At 39.7% G+C, this 14799-nt stretch overlaps 1 protein-coding gene across 2 annotated transcripts in view; it reads left to right on the top strand.

Moving 5' to 3' along the window:
- Positions 1-14799, top strand: part of LOC144092784 (uncharacterized) — a 155246-nt gene that overhangs the window by 54321 nt on the left and 86126 nt on the right. For both annotated transcript variants that reach the window (XM_077625876.1, XM_077625875.1), the window contains exon 7: positions 10644-10753. The gene's annotated coding sequence lies outside the window, so the exon portion shown is untranslated. The remainder of the gene's footprint in view (positions 1-10643; positions 10754-14799) is intronic.

The following is a 14799-nucleotide window of genomic DNA, read 5'->3' on the forward strand; positions in this document are numbered from 1 at the left end:
ATACAAAAAATACAGTCCAAAACTTGGAAATCAACTTTGAACAACTTTGTACTTCATCGCCAAGTAGATCAAAGCTATTTTCTCCCTTAAGATAAAACCTACTTTACAAATATATAATGATATATTTTCCTCCGCCGCCGTTCCACGAGTAGTACCCTAACTTATTCATCAGAAAATCATCTCCGAAATGTGCGTCTCCGTCACTCACCGACTTTCCCGAAAAAGTCTGGCGGGCCGATGACCGATAGCGCTCGTTAATTGAGGCCTTTCATTAGCATCAATCCGGCGCTTTGATTCATTAGCACAAAAGAGACGCCACACACGGAACGCAAGCGAGTCTCCTAATGAATAAATAAATAAACACGTGGTGTGATCCATTTTTGATTGCACGGCAAATTTAATCAGGGCTTGAAAAATGATTTCAAGGGAACAAATAATTGGACCCCGCTTGAAAGCACAATGGCCGACGGAGCGCTAATTTTAATTCGATTCATTTAGTAAGGGAAAAATTTTTAGTAAGAAATTTTCATTACCGTATTTTACGGACTTAAGTAGCTCGTTTTTTTTACATCGTTTGGCTGGGGATTTTTTTTGGTTTATTTTCTGAACACCGATTTTTTAATTTTTTGAAAATATTTTTTTAGGCTATAGTTATACTAGTCGTATTATTTTTCTAAATTAGTATAAGAAATGTGTAAGGTGCTCTATCTAACACTTATTTTTTTATTTGCGGTCTGGAAAATAAGCAAAAGTTATTTCCTCTACATTCCCAAACGCGCATGTTAGCTTTATTCAAGGTTCCATTTGAACCGTTATTCAACAAATAAAAACTTAATAAGATTTAATATCTCATTTTCAAAGGTCACTCAACCTGGAGGCGGCAAATATTTGACATTATATCTAATTAAATACCTTGGTCAAAAAGTTACCCGCGATGAAAAAAGAGACTGAAAATAACAGACATATTTTACATCATATTTTTATGTTGTCTTCGGGATTATATTTTAAATATGCATAGACAAATCCAACGCTTTTAAGCTTCACTCGGCGCCGAAAGTTTGCAAATTTATTTGATTTAATTTAAATCTCAGTCTGCAGAAGGCTCCATTTTTTTTAACTAGGTCTACAATGTCTTCTGTGTCTGTCTTGCTACTGCAAACAAGAAATTTCCCGAATACGAGATGAAATAAAGTATAACCTGACCTTATAAAGAGTGAGTAGCGGATCGAAAATACTTTTTTTTACCCAAATCGATGTAAACTTTGAGGACCGACAAAAAAATAACCGATTTAAAGTGACCCAACCACATAAGACTCACCTTTTCTAGAACATTTTTCCATCAAAAAACAACTTTCCACTTCAATCCCAAGCAATGGACCATCGGTGTAATCGTCATTTGACATAAACATAGTTTCGAAATGTCACAAGACAGTCCAAAAAAGCGTGAAAATTCGACAAACGTGGTTGACGTGAATAAAAATAACTTCTGAATAATAACCCCCTTTCCTCTAACATTTCTTTTAAGGCACTTTTTCCTCAATTCGTTTTTTTTAAATATGTCACCTCCCCATTAAAATGACGTTCTTGTTTGGTCCAAATGTTGCATTCTGAAGTAAATCTGTCCGACAGACATGTGGCATTTGAAAGTGGAAGCGAGGCTGTTTAGTTCCGTGGCGCCGCATTCATACAAAAAAAAAAAAAAAAAAAGAAATCGTAAGGCGACAGGTGCGCCATCAAGCAGAATAATTCATCGTCTTCCTTCGCCTACTTTTTTTTGCGGGTGCGTGCGCTGACAGATCGCGTCGCGCCCGTTGCCAGATCCGACTAAAGATGGACCGCCTGTCGCGTTTGTGCCAGATAAGAAAAGATAATAAGATAATATAAGATAAGGCTGTGCGTCAACGACAATAACCACCTTGCCGACGACTTAAAAAAAATAATAACACCGAATGTCACTATTGATTTCGCTACTAAAATGCTAGGTTTTATTTTGATGCTCATTGTATATTTGATATGATGTTATTTTAGCATATCTGGCAACGTAAAAATAATAATAACGCCGAATGTCACAATATTGGTTTCGCTACTAGAATGCTATGTTTTATTTTGATGCTAATTGTATATTTCAAGGGTGTCAGACTCGGGTTGGTTCGCGGGCCGCTTTAACGTCCACTTGATTTCATGTGGGCCGGACCATTTTAGATATAATATTTAGAATTTTTTTATATAAATGGATTAAGAGAACTGGATTAAAAGCCCTGAATATTCCGCTTTTTATAGATCTAAAACAATGTTTATTTTAGCTTTTTTAAAATATATTTTTAGATTTTACAAAATGATTTTTGAACTAAAAACAGAAAAAAATGGATCAAAAAATGACATTGATTTAAAAGGGGGAAAATCAGGAAATGTAATATACATCTATACCCTTCATTTTAATTTAATCCTAAAACAGAAAGTCATCATTTACTTTCCCGGGCCACACAAAATGATGCGGCGGGCCAGATTTGGCCCCCGGGCCGCCACTTTGACACATGTGGTATATTTGATATGATATTATTTTAGCATACCTGGCAATTTATAGGTTTTTCCTGTGTTTTATATGTTTTTTTGATAATGTCAAACTGTGTATGCCATATAACAACTTTTGTAAGGGATTTTTTAAGTAAGTTTTTTTTGTAAAAGGGATCTGGTTTTACCCATTTCGGCTTTAATCCGGATCGCTTGCATTTGTATTTTTTGTTTATTTATTTATCGCTTAATAAGGGGATTTGCAATCATTAATGAGGGGATCAATTGATTGACAGGTTTGATTGTAGTGTTAGCGGACAGGCAATCCAGCCAGTTGCTTGGGGCCCCAACCAATAAAGAGGGCACCAAAATATACTCCACTAAAAGATAAGAATCGCCGTTTGAAATGTTGTTAAGTCCAGTTTTGCGAAATATCAAAGACGAAAAATAGCAAGACGCTCTGTTCTTTCATCTTTTTTATTCCATAATCTCTTCATCGTGCCACTAACAGAAAGTCTGTCAATTTCCAACGGAACAAGCGTGTAAAATACTTTTCTTTCAGCCAGATATGCCTCCCAAGTCTGAATGAAAAAATATATATAAAGATTTATGGAACGAGCGTTTGACAATAGCTGCAGACTTGCCGATCAAAGCGCGTCCAATTCAATTTAATTAAATCCCGCAGTCTGCGATACAGTGTAACTAACATCAGCGTGGAAAAGCCCAGAAACGTGCTGATCAACGTCTTTTCTTTATTTCTTTCTTTATTTATTTTATCCTCCATTACCTTATTACAACTGTGCGCAGAAACTCTTTTATTCTGAAGCCCTGAAACAGCAAAGCAACCGAACATTATCAAATAATATTTTTTGGGTGTATTTTTTGGCCTTTTCAACTTAAAATACGGTTATTTAAAAAACAAATAACATCCATTTTTTTAGCTGTAAATTTCAATATATTAACAAAAAAATCAAATACATATTTTTTTATTACTACTTTATATTCGGAGTATATTTTATATATTTTTATTTTTTTAAACAGAATTAAAAAAACATTAAACAAATGCTACTATTGGCCTTTATGATGTGAATTTTTTATCTTTATTTTTTTTAAATTCCCTAAAAGTTCTGTTTCGGAAATAAGGTCATTATTATCAAATCATAAGCGAAATCTTGGGTATAAAAATAGTTGCAATAAATGAAAAAAATATGTTTACAGTCGAAGATGATTTAAAAAAGCTTAATAAGGTTCACCAACCACGGATTAAACTTCACTATAAAAGCTGAAGAGCTTTAAAAAAATGGTGAGTAAATTAAGACTCATGTGGGAATGGATCCCATAATTTAATCAAAAAGATTTCTGTTTATTAAAACATCCAAACCTCTGACACAAATACATTACAGCGCGACAGACGAAGGAAAAGCAATAATCTCGCTGAAAAGATGATTTTTAATCAAGCTGACGCGGAAGAGCTGACGCCAGCGACCAATACGCTTGATTTAATTGATTGGCCTTATGAAAAATATACATATGGTTAATATGCGGATACGCAAAGTGTTTCTCTGTCGCGGCGCTCGTGTGAGTAAATATTTGTTGGCCGACTGTCGGGTTGCGTCATGATGGACATCCATCTGTCAATCATCAGGAGTGTGCGACTAATTATACATAATTCTTGTTGCCGTTCCATCATGTCAACACTTGAATTTTTACGCTCGCGATGAGTCGATGCAACAGATGTTGTCGCACTTTTGCTAAACACGAAGACGGAATATTCATTAGTTTAAGGTCTCCAAAATAATGAAATGTGATCAATTGGGGTGATTTTGTTCATTTTAGAGAACATCGATAGCGCAATAGGATTTGCCGCCAAGTTTCCTGGATTGAGGTTGAGCAATTTACGGGACGGGCTAACTTACTGCAAGGCATAGCGGTATAATAACCTCCACGTCAGCGTTTGTGGATATAGAAGGCGGGTCAGAACGTGGTGTAAAAAGGTGAAATATAGCGTCGGGGAGGGAGCCCGACCAGTCCAACTTTTTTTTTTTTTTTTTTTTTTTTTTAATTTGGATTGGCAAGCCATCTGCCAGCAGGGTCATATTTTATCCACCAGTCGTTTTCTGAGTATTCCTGTTCCGCAGCCGAGTGCCTCTCCATCATGCTTGTCCGAAGGGATTTTTATTGAAGAACACTGAGATGGGATTGGATGCCGTGTGCGCGGGGGTGTTCGTGAGTGATTTTATTACATGGCGGCAGCAGCAGGGGACTTTGTCGCTAGGTTACGATAAAATATGTTCGGTTATTTGCTGTCACATACTCGCCGTTTGACTCCTAAATGCATTTTTTTTGGGGGGGAAGGGGGTTAATTTTGTTTTTGTTTGCTCCAACCTTTGCCACTTTTTGGTAATTTATACAAGATGGTGATGGGAATTGTTCAATGCAATCATTTTAGTTGTTTTTTTTATTTTAAAAGATTCGGCGCTAAAAAACAAACGACTAAAAATCTTTAAGTCACCCGATGATGAAGTGGTTCTTCTGCCGGACTTCAGTATGGGCAGCGCGGGTTCGATTCCCATTTGGTGGTGGTGTGATTGTGAGTCCGAATGGTTGTCTTTTCTCATATTTACTGCTGATTCGCATTGCGAAAAAAAAAGAAATATTACAATGCAATTTCCCCCCCAAAAAAATCATAAAATATTTGGAGTATATTTTATATATTTTTATTTTTTTAAATGGAATTAAAAAACTTTAAACAAATGCTACTATAGGCCTTTATGATGTGAATTTTTTTTTTTTATTTTTTTTAATTCCCTAAAAGTTCTGTTTCGGAAATAAGGTAATTATTATCAAATCATAAGCAAAAACTTGGGTATAAAAATAGTTGCAATAAATGAAAAAAAAAACACTCCACTTTAGTACAAAAAAAGGAAATATTACAATGCAATTTCCCCCCCAAAATTTCATAAAATAGCCTTATAGCTTTAAATTTGGAGTATATTTTTATTTTTTTAAATGGATTTTTTTTTTTTAAACAAATGCTACTATAGGCCTTTTGTTTTCACCCAAAACGTGCATAATAAGCTAGCTGGTTAAACACTCGAAAAAAATGAACGACATCGGATTCATATCGCGACACAAAAACTGGGTTGGGCGTCTTTGTTATTAAAAATAAATGGTAAAAAAATGACCAAAACAGAATTGAGCATATCTTAATAAGATGGAAAGTGGAATTGAGCAAAGACGCAAATGAACACGGCGCCGCAAGAAAACTTCATCGTACATAGCGAACACCCCCAAAGGGAATTCTCCGCTGGTAAACCTTAAAAGAGCTCCCACCCAATTTAAACCTGACCTTTTGCACAAAAAACAGCAACTCCGGGAAAGAAGCAATTAGCATAGACGTGCACGCAACTCCCGGCGCAACATCCGGCTCGGCGGTGTCGGTTACCCGCGTCCCGCCCCCCCCACGTTCTGACACCTCTTGTTTTACTGCTTAATTTAGCCAGGCCACACAAGTATTTATCGAGAGAAGACGGCGCATGCAAATGGGCTTCGCTCGTAAATAATAAAAGATCTACAGACGCGTAATTGGAAGCAGGTAGTGCGTATTTGCGTGTTATTGATGACCCCGCCCGCGTTTGACTAATTTATATCGGGTGACAACGGACAAGAGGAAAAAAAAAATATACAAAAAATAAAATGCAGGGACAACCCTGTCCAGCAGGGGGCGTCTCAACTTCGAACCGAGGGCCACTTGCGACCCACTTCCCCGTTTTGATCGCCCTGTAACAAAATATCATCGCTTATGACCCACAAAATAATCTTAAAACAGCTTACATTCTGTTGCAATTCCCAGCTTTACCAATAGATGGCGCCAGTAATTAGACTGATTTGTAATTCATTCATTTTTTGTGGATTTTTGGGTTGAAAGGAGCGCTAGAGCCTATCCCAGCTAACTACGGGCACCACCTTGAATCGGTGGCCAGCCAATCGCAGGACACCAGGAGACGAAGGGCGACCAATCAGAGCTCGGGTTAGGCAATTTAGAGTATTTGACAAGCTAGCCTTGCGGGGAAGGAAAACGGAGTACCCATAGAACACCCACTCGAGAACATGCAAACTCCACACAGTCAGAACCCACTTGGGATTGAGCCCTCGACCCCATAACTGCGAAGCGGACTCAATAACCACTTGTCCACCGCACTGCCTCGTTAATTGTACGTTTATGATTATTTAGGGCCTTCTTTAGTATAGAATTGAATTGTATTGAATTATTATTATTATGCTAGGCAGCTCGTGTTTAAATTATTTTTGTTTTCCCCGTACAATTTCCCCTTTTTTTTCGAGAAACGCACCCACAGGCGCACCACTAAAAAGCCCATCGGGGACTATAATTCTTGGTTTCCCACCAATTATCGTTCTTCCCATTCGCGGGGAAATGTGGCACAGATGATTTCAAACGATAGACCGGGGGCCATATGTCTTCAACGCCATCTCTTTATGTTTTTAATCTTGCGTTGAAAATAATAATAATAATAAAAAAACAAGGGAATTTTACGAGAGCGCCATCTGTCTAATGAAGTGCGAGACGGAGGCACGTGGCGCATTTGCATGAGCCGCCGTTTGGCGAACGGCGCCACTCACGCTGCGCTGGTGAGAAACGATCACGTCGACCGTTCGCACAATTTCGGTTGAAGATTACGCTCGTTCGTTTCTCGCCTGTCGGGACGTTTTTATTCGTGTCTGCTAAAATCTCGCCTAGTTTAAATCAGAAAATGAGTTTTTCTTACCAAAATGGATGACTATTGTTTATCTCTTATGATATTCACATTTGGTACCTTCTTGTCTTTGACGCTACGTTTACGCATCTTTTAACATTTTTTTTTTTTGGGTTGGTTTAAAGAACTGGATTAAAAGACTGGAGTATTCATTTTTTAATAGATTTAAAACAATGTTTATTTTAGCTTTTTTGATATATTTTTAGATTTTACAAAATGATTTTTGAACTAAAAACACAGAAAAATGGATTAAAAAATGACAATGATTGATTTAAAAGGGGAAAAAGCAGGAAATGTAATATACATCTATACTCTTCATTTGAATTTGATCCTAAAACAGAAAGTGGGCACTCATCATTTACTTTCCCGGGCCACACAAAATGATGCGGCGGGCCAGATTTGGCCCCCGGGCCGCCACTTTGACACGTGTTCTAAACTGACTAAACCAAAGATGCCCCTAGTGGCTTAAAAAGTACTTCTTCAGGCAACACTTTGAAATCGATGTGGGAAAATGTGTAGAATTTCAGTTTTATGTTTCATATGAACAAGTCATCTATAAAAATAAGACAAAGTGAAGTTATCTTGGTCATGTTTTTCGTCACTTTTTTTTCGTCACAAATGTTTTGTTGTTATCCTAAATTTTAACCCATGTTTAAATTGCTGTTTTCTTGTGGAAAAACACAAATCGCACTTGGGGATTTGTCGCAGGCCCAGCCAAATGACAAAAAAGTGTGTCTTATAGTCCAGAAAATACAGTAGATAACAACTGTCAATGGGTGGTGGGATTCGGGGTCCATTTTTTTTTTGTATTTTCCAAAACCTAACGCTTAAAAATGCACTTATTCTGGCTTGGTCCTGAATTCCGAGGTGGGTGGAGGAGGCAGGGCTCTCTTTCATGGCATCAGGTGGCGTGAAGACCACATTTTTCTGGTGTCGCACCGCATCGACTCGAGTCCCCAAAGGCAACGTGTCATGTCACATGGCCGCTCCATCTGTTTGGAGGCCGGCGACCGGCGTGAAAAGACCGCCACCCCCCCACACCGGCCCCCCCCTTGTCCATTTGCGAGCCTCCCCCTCCTCCCGGTCCATCTGCGGCGTTTAACCGGGGCTTGACAAAGCGTCCGACTCGGAGTGTAATATCCCGGGAGGCGTTGTCTTTCTCTTGGGGAATATGAGCGATGCCCGAGTCGGTGTCAGTCCAGCCGCTTCCGTCACTTCTGAGCGGAATGAGATTTCCTGGGAGACGTGGCGCCGCCTCCGCCGTCTCATCCTTTTTTGCACGTCACCCCGGATGGCCGGCGGCTCGTCACGAGGCCGCCCGGTGGTGGACATATGTCACCGGAGACGCAGGAACCAGTGTCTTGGGCCTCCGGGGGAGGGAGAACGTTTCCTCGCATTCTATTTCATTCCTTTCTGATGGATGCGCGACTGTTTCTTTTGCGCTACGCTTTTTAATGGAGTGGCTTTGCGGGGACGCGTGGAAATCGGGACGGAGTGGTGGGGTCATCGGGTGACCTGGGCGCCACGGCTTTTTAACGGGTCATTAAAGTCATTATGGATAAGACATCAATGGCAGCGAATGACATCATGGATTTATTCATTCATTCATTTTCCGTTCAGCTATTCCTCAATAAATTCAGGGTGTCACCCACCTACTGTCCATACTTGGCTGGGATCAGCTCCGGCACCCCTGAGCCCTTATACTAAATGAATTAATAGCATCCCTGTCGACTTATACGTTTTTCCTGTATTTTATACGTTATTTTTTAATCATTTCAAATTGTGTAACTTTTGGAGGGGAGTTTGTTTAAGTACATTTTATTTGTTTTTTGGGTAAAACCAATCTCGTTTTACTCATTTCGGCGCTAATCCAGATCGGTATCGGACAAAAACGTCATCGCCGACTGCTAATAGTCAAAATAGGGATTTGGAATGGTCTTTTCTCTTCATTAGAATTACTCCTTTACTAAAACGAACCCGCTTTTTTCTATGTCGCTTATGTTGGGATGAGACTTTGCAACCCCCATTGCAACAGCAAATTTCCGCTTTTTGAATCTGAAGGACCTTTTACCCCACGCGAGACGGCCACGCTCTGACCTTACCGAGCTGAGTTATTAGCGTCACGCGTTTTACAACCCGTCGTCAAACTTTCCCGCCGAGCTGCGTCCCGCTCGCCGTGGTCGAAAATTTGCTAGCCATCAGAAAAAAAACTCCCAAAAGGCACCAAATGGAAAGAAATATGCGCTTCGTCTTTTCATTCATGAGTTTTTTTTTCCAAGTTTTGCGTCAGCTCACGGTTGGTTTTAATTTTCATAAAATCTTGTGCTTGAGTTATTACAGTTTTGTGTTTTATGACCGGTCATCAAAGTTTGCACACGAGGCTTCGGCCGCATGCCATGATGAAAAATTAAATTCTCTGCTGTTTATTGTCGACCATCTGTCCCATGATGCGGTTCAAATTTGGTAGTCATCGAGCAAAAAATCTTGGACAAATTTGTCCTTAAAAATCACCTCTAGATCCCTCAGATTAAAAATAAACAACTTCTATTTTTCCTGTTTTTTGGCCCTAAAACAAAACGCAACAAACAAATCAAATATCAACAAGGCCAGCAAAAACCTCAGGCAAGGCCAAATGATTTATAAACGTAAAAACAAATGACGCGTTTGGCCATATGTCCAAAAAGTCATTAATTAGTCGAGTTTGTTGAAGGCTACTTCCTGAAAAAAACGAGAATGCAAATTTGTCGATTGCACCATCAAAGATTTATTGTTGGACTCGACTATTTCTCAGATCGTTATTCATGTCCTCTTTTGTTAAATGTTCTCAAGTTTACACGTTATGTTATGCGCGTTTCGGTACGAGGATATGTTAAACTTATACTGATGACTCAAAGAGGTGCTCAAAGATTTATTGTTGGACTCGACTATTTCTCAGACTGTTATTCATGTCCTCTTTTATTAAATGTTCTCAAGTTTACGCGTTATGTTATGCGCGTTTCGGTACGAGGATATGTTAAACTCAGTCGGATGACTCATAGAGGTGCTCAAAGACACATCCTTCAATATCATTTTATTTGTGGCAAAGCGGAAGCTTCTCGCCGTCGGTAACGTGTCAGACTGTTAGAGTGTTACCTTTTTTTTGCGCGTGTTGACACCTCCATCATTCGACATCTCGCGGGGAGGCGACAGAATGACAGAATGTCGTCAGAAACCATCTGTGTACGGTCGTGAAGGCCAATGACAAACGTCCATCACCTGATTAGTGAGGGGGGGAAGGGCCACAGAAAGAAAGCGGGAGAGTCCTCTTTTGTTCAAACAATGTCCGTCTGACTTGTCCTTGCGCTCTGTTTATTACAGGAAGTGGTTTTCTTCACATCGATACGTTTCGATCCGTGACGTCCCGACGTTGGAGCAATGTGCCGAACGCTTCGAGGTCTTTGACGACACCCCCGGAGGAAAACAATGAGGTAAGATGGTGTGGAAAGTGTGTCAAGGTTTTAGGAATTGACTTGAAAATGATAGCAGATCTTATTTTGAAATCAAATCCACCCACAAAGGTGACAGAAAGCTTCAATAATGATGATGTGGATTAGTCTTCTCAGATGCTTTAGTACCCGACCACTATGATGATGTCACACCCAGAATGAGTGCAACTTTTTGCAGTCTAGTAGCATGCGATCCGTAGACTGTTCTGTCAAGGTGCTAGATAGATAGCTACTGCAGCACTGGTAAGCTAGCATAGCATGCAATCCATAGACCACATGTGTCAAAGTGGCGGCCCGGGGGACAAATCTGGCCCGCTGCATCATTTTGCGTGGCCCGGGAAAGTAAATCATGAGTGCCGACTTTCTGTTTTAGGATCAAATTTAAATGAAGAGTATAGATGTATATTCAATTTCCTGATTTTCCCCCTTTTAAATCAATAATTGTAATTTTTAATCCATTTTTTTCTGTTTTTAGTTCAAAAATCATTTTGTAAAATCTAAAAATATATATAGAAAAGCTAAAATAAACATTGTTTTAGATCTATAAAAAACTGAATATTCAGGGATTTTAATCCAGTTCTTTTAATCCATTTATAAAAAAAACCTAAATATTATATCTAAAATGGTCCGGCCTATGTGAAATCAAGTTGACGTTAAAGCACCCCGCGAACCAACTCAAGTTTGACACCCTTGCCATAGACTGTTCTGTCAAGATGCTAGATAGCTAGCTAGCACAGCACTGGTAAGATAGCCATGGTCATCCATTCTGGTTGTGATGTCACCAAAAAAAGTGGGCGTTCCCTGACGCACAGAATATCGAATTAAATTGAATTGAATGATTTTATAGTCAGTTTTCACCACATAGTGCACAAATAACAACAGACCAATAAATAATCAATAAATAAGAAATATATAAATAAGTAGTCCAAGTGAACATAATAAATAAGTAGTATAGTGTTAAATAAAGAAGCCACGTTTGTTGTCTACGTTTAAAATGTCATCCGTGCAGTCATTTTCATTTTCTAACCAGCTCACCGTTCCCTAGCACTCTTAATTTGTCGTTAAGCGGTGTAATTAAAAGCCCATGAACGGTGTCTTTGAGGCAGAGTGTTTAAAAAGCTAACGAGGGGACGGCGACGGCAACCGCAAGGTTTTGTACTTCGACCTTCACGCTCCATTCTTTCACGGCGTCGCCGACACGGAGCATCTCGCGTTTCTCCGCGGCTCAAAGGCGGGTCATCGTTCTCCCGGCTTTTACGCGGGGAATTATTTTGCGCTCAAGATCCCAAACGATCCGAGGCATTGATTAACAGCGGCCGGTTCGGGCCCGCGGCAGTTATTACCGACTCTGTCATGCCGTTTTTAATGGAAAGCGAGCGGGGGTGAAAGCATGTATCATCGGTACGAGGCTGCGTACAGATGATTCATCAGCAGTCATTTTGGCGGAACCACTGCGTTTCGTTTAACGAGCGTGTTTGCGCGACATGGTGGGAAATTAAGAAGCAAATAATTGGCGACAAATCGGCGGGACGCCGGGTTGAAATATGGTGGGGAGACGTGACGTTGAGCAATGCTGTCATGCTAAGCTACCTCGTACCCGAAACTTTTTTGGTGTTAAGCGAGTAAAGATTAGATTGTCTGAAAACTTGTTAACTCTTCATTGAGAAATTGAAAAGCAAAGCAGTACGATCGGCGCATTTCACGGATTTTCTCGCATATAAGCCGCCTCCGCGTATAAGCCGTACCCTTGAAATGGCCTTAAAATCATTGAATTTTACAATTTCCCTCGTATAAGACGGCCCCTGATTTGCAATTTTCACCTCCATATTTATGGTTTTAATAGGGATGTGTTACTTTAAAGGGAAAATCTTAAGAAAAATAATCGCACATAGTGTTTCGGAGATACTGTATCAATTGAAAGGATTGTCTTCTGGATTTTACATTCCTATTGGGTGCACGTAGACAAATTCAAGATACGTTTTTTCTTGAATTTAATTCATAGACGTCTAAATACATTTTGTGAAGCGTTTTTATCTGTTTATCTTTTCTCTATTTTGAAATAAATGACCGCATTGTCTTGCGTTATGGCGTTTCGTCTTTGTCATTTTGCAGATTCGTGGATTTCAAGTCTAATTTGTGCGCATATAAGCCGTACCCTCGATTCAGTCATCATTTTTTAGCGACAAATACGGCGTACAAACGAGAAAATACGGTAAATAACACTGGATCTTAAAGTCTGGCAACCAATCTAGGTTGTTGGCGCGTTTAAGACCGGAAAAACTTGTTCAGTTCAGTTCAGTTTTTCCACACAAGAGCTTTTCTGTAAACTCTCTAATGTTTGTTATTTTATTTTATCCATTTCCCAGCCAAGGTAGACGTAGACATTTTGAAAGTACCGTATTAACTCACCAACAGTTTTTAAACCAAATATCAACAGGAAAAAATCAAATAAAATCGGCAGGGATTCAGCCAGTTTGATCAAGTTTCCTGAAAGTTTGAAGGTCTGAGACAGACACCCAATGTCACTCTAAATTTCCATAATTCTTTCATGCAGCGCCCTGTCCCAGCATTCCCCATCTTGTCTTCATATTTATTTATTCAAAATGAGAGCTGATTTTCAGAGCAAGAAATCAGCCGGTCTCACTCAAGTGGGCAGCGTAATGGAGAAATGACTAGAACAACAAGCCACGCTTATTTAAATGTTTTATTTATTTATTAGTTTTAGATGCTATCTGCTCTTTGCAATATTCATTGTTTTAATGTCTTATTTTCTTTCACGCCCTTTTGGAGTTTATTTCCCAATAAACGGATAGATATATTTTTCATAATCAAAAAGCATCACAAGAAGTTCCCCAAAACGATTCTTGTCGTCCACGTTCGTCCTTTCAACTTTTCGACCAATGACTGGATTGAATCTTTCCCGATTTATTTTAGCCCTGACAATTTTATACCTTTTTGATCATTTCAAATGACGCCGTATAAGAACTTTTCTACAGGATTTTTTTAAGTACATCGACTGTAAAACCGAACCGATGTGGTTTTACCCATTTCGGCTCTCATCCGGATCGTCTCGGTCACCGATAGCCGACAAAAACGTCAATGTCGACTGCTAACATTGTCATAATTTAAGCGCGATATGAAGCCCTTTCACTACATAAACATAGAGCGTCAGCAAGCAATGTTCCCAGACAGTCCGAATCTTAAATTTAGTGCATACTGATTGGGCACCCCGTCCACTTTGTAGAACATTTTAGACCTTTAAGTGCGCGCTATGTGAATAAATACGTGCCGCGTTGCATTTTTATGTTTTGTTTTTATTGTAATCATTAATTCAGGTAGCAATTGGCTGAGGTTGACAGGTATGTAACTGTATACTTGATAAATAGAAAACAAAATGACACCTGTAGGTACAAAAGGTCTACGTAAGTTTTTCCCAGTATGCTATACACGAACATGGCAAATTTGCCCCCCTGAAGTGTTGCTCGGCTTGAAGTAGTGGAAACTGCACTTAGAAGAGTGGTCCCCTGAACCCATCAAACGACCTTTTGGCAAAAGGCCGGAATGGCGCCACACAGCTGAGTGCCGGGCTGCTACGCAACCACGAGCACTTGACCTAGCCAAAATGGGGAGTAAATTCAAGGTAGACAAAGACACCCTCAATTTTCCCCGGCGGGACCTCCTGCCCCCCTGCAGGATGATCGCCGAACACGGGCACGGGGCGACTTTATTACAAAAAGGAACTCCCACCCAACACCCTCTTAAAACCTGACTGTGAACCACTGACCGGGTTGGAAGCACAAAGGGCAAATTTTAAAAAAATCTTGAACGTCATTACAGCTAGAGATCTTACGTCAAAAACCCGATGCTAGGACGCTGATTTGAAACCCTCAGTCTGCCCGGTCCAAGTGGATTGGACGTCTATCTCTGCTAAATTCACAAAATTAGAGATGGATATTAAATGGTGAGCTTCTCCCCCCAAAAAACACTGCACAAAGTAACTTTGCATGTGGAAATTAAATTTGGCATTC

This window comes from Stigmatopora argus, chromosome 18 (assembly GCF_051989625.1).
Source record: "Stigmatopora argus isolate UIUO_Sarg chromosome 18, RoL_Sarg_1.0, whole genome shotgun sequence".
In the NCBI taxonomy this organism is placed as follows: domain Eukaryota; kingdom Metazoa; phylum Chordata; class Actinopteri; order Syngnathiformes; family Syngnathidae; genus Stigmatopora; species Stigmatopora argus.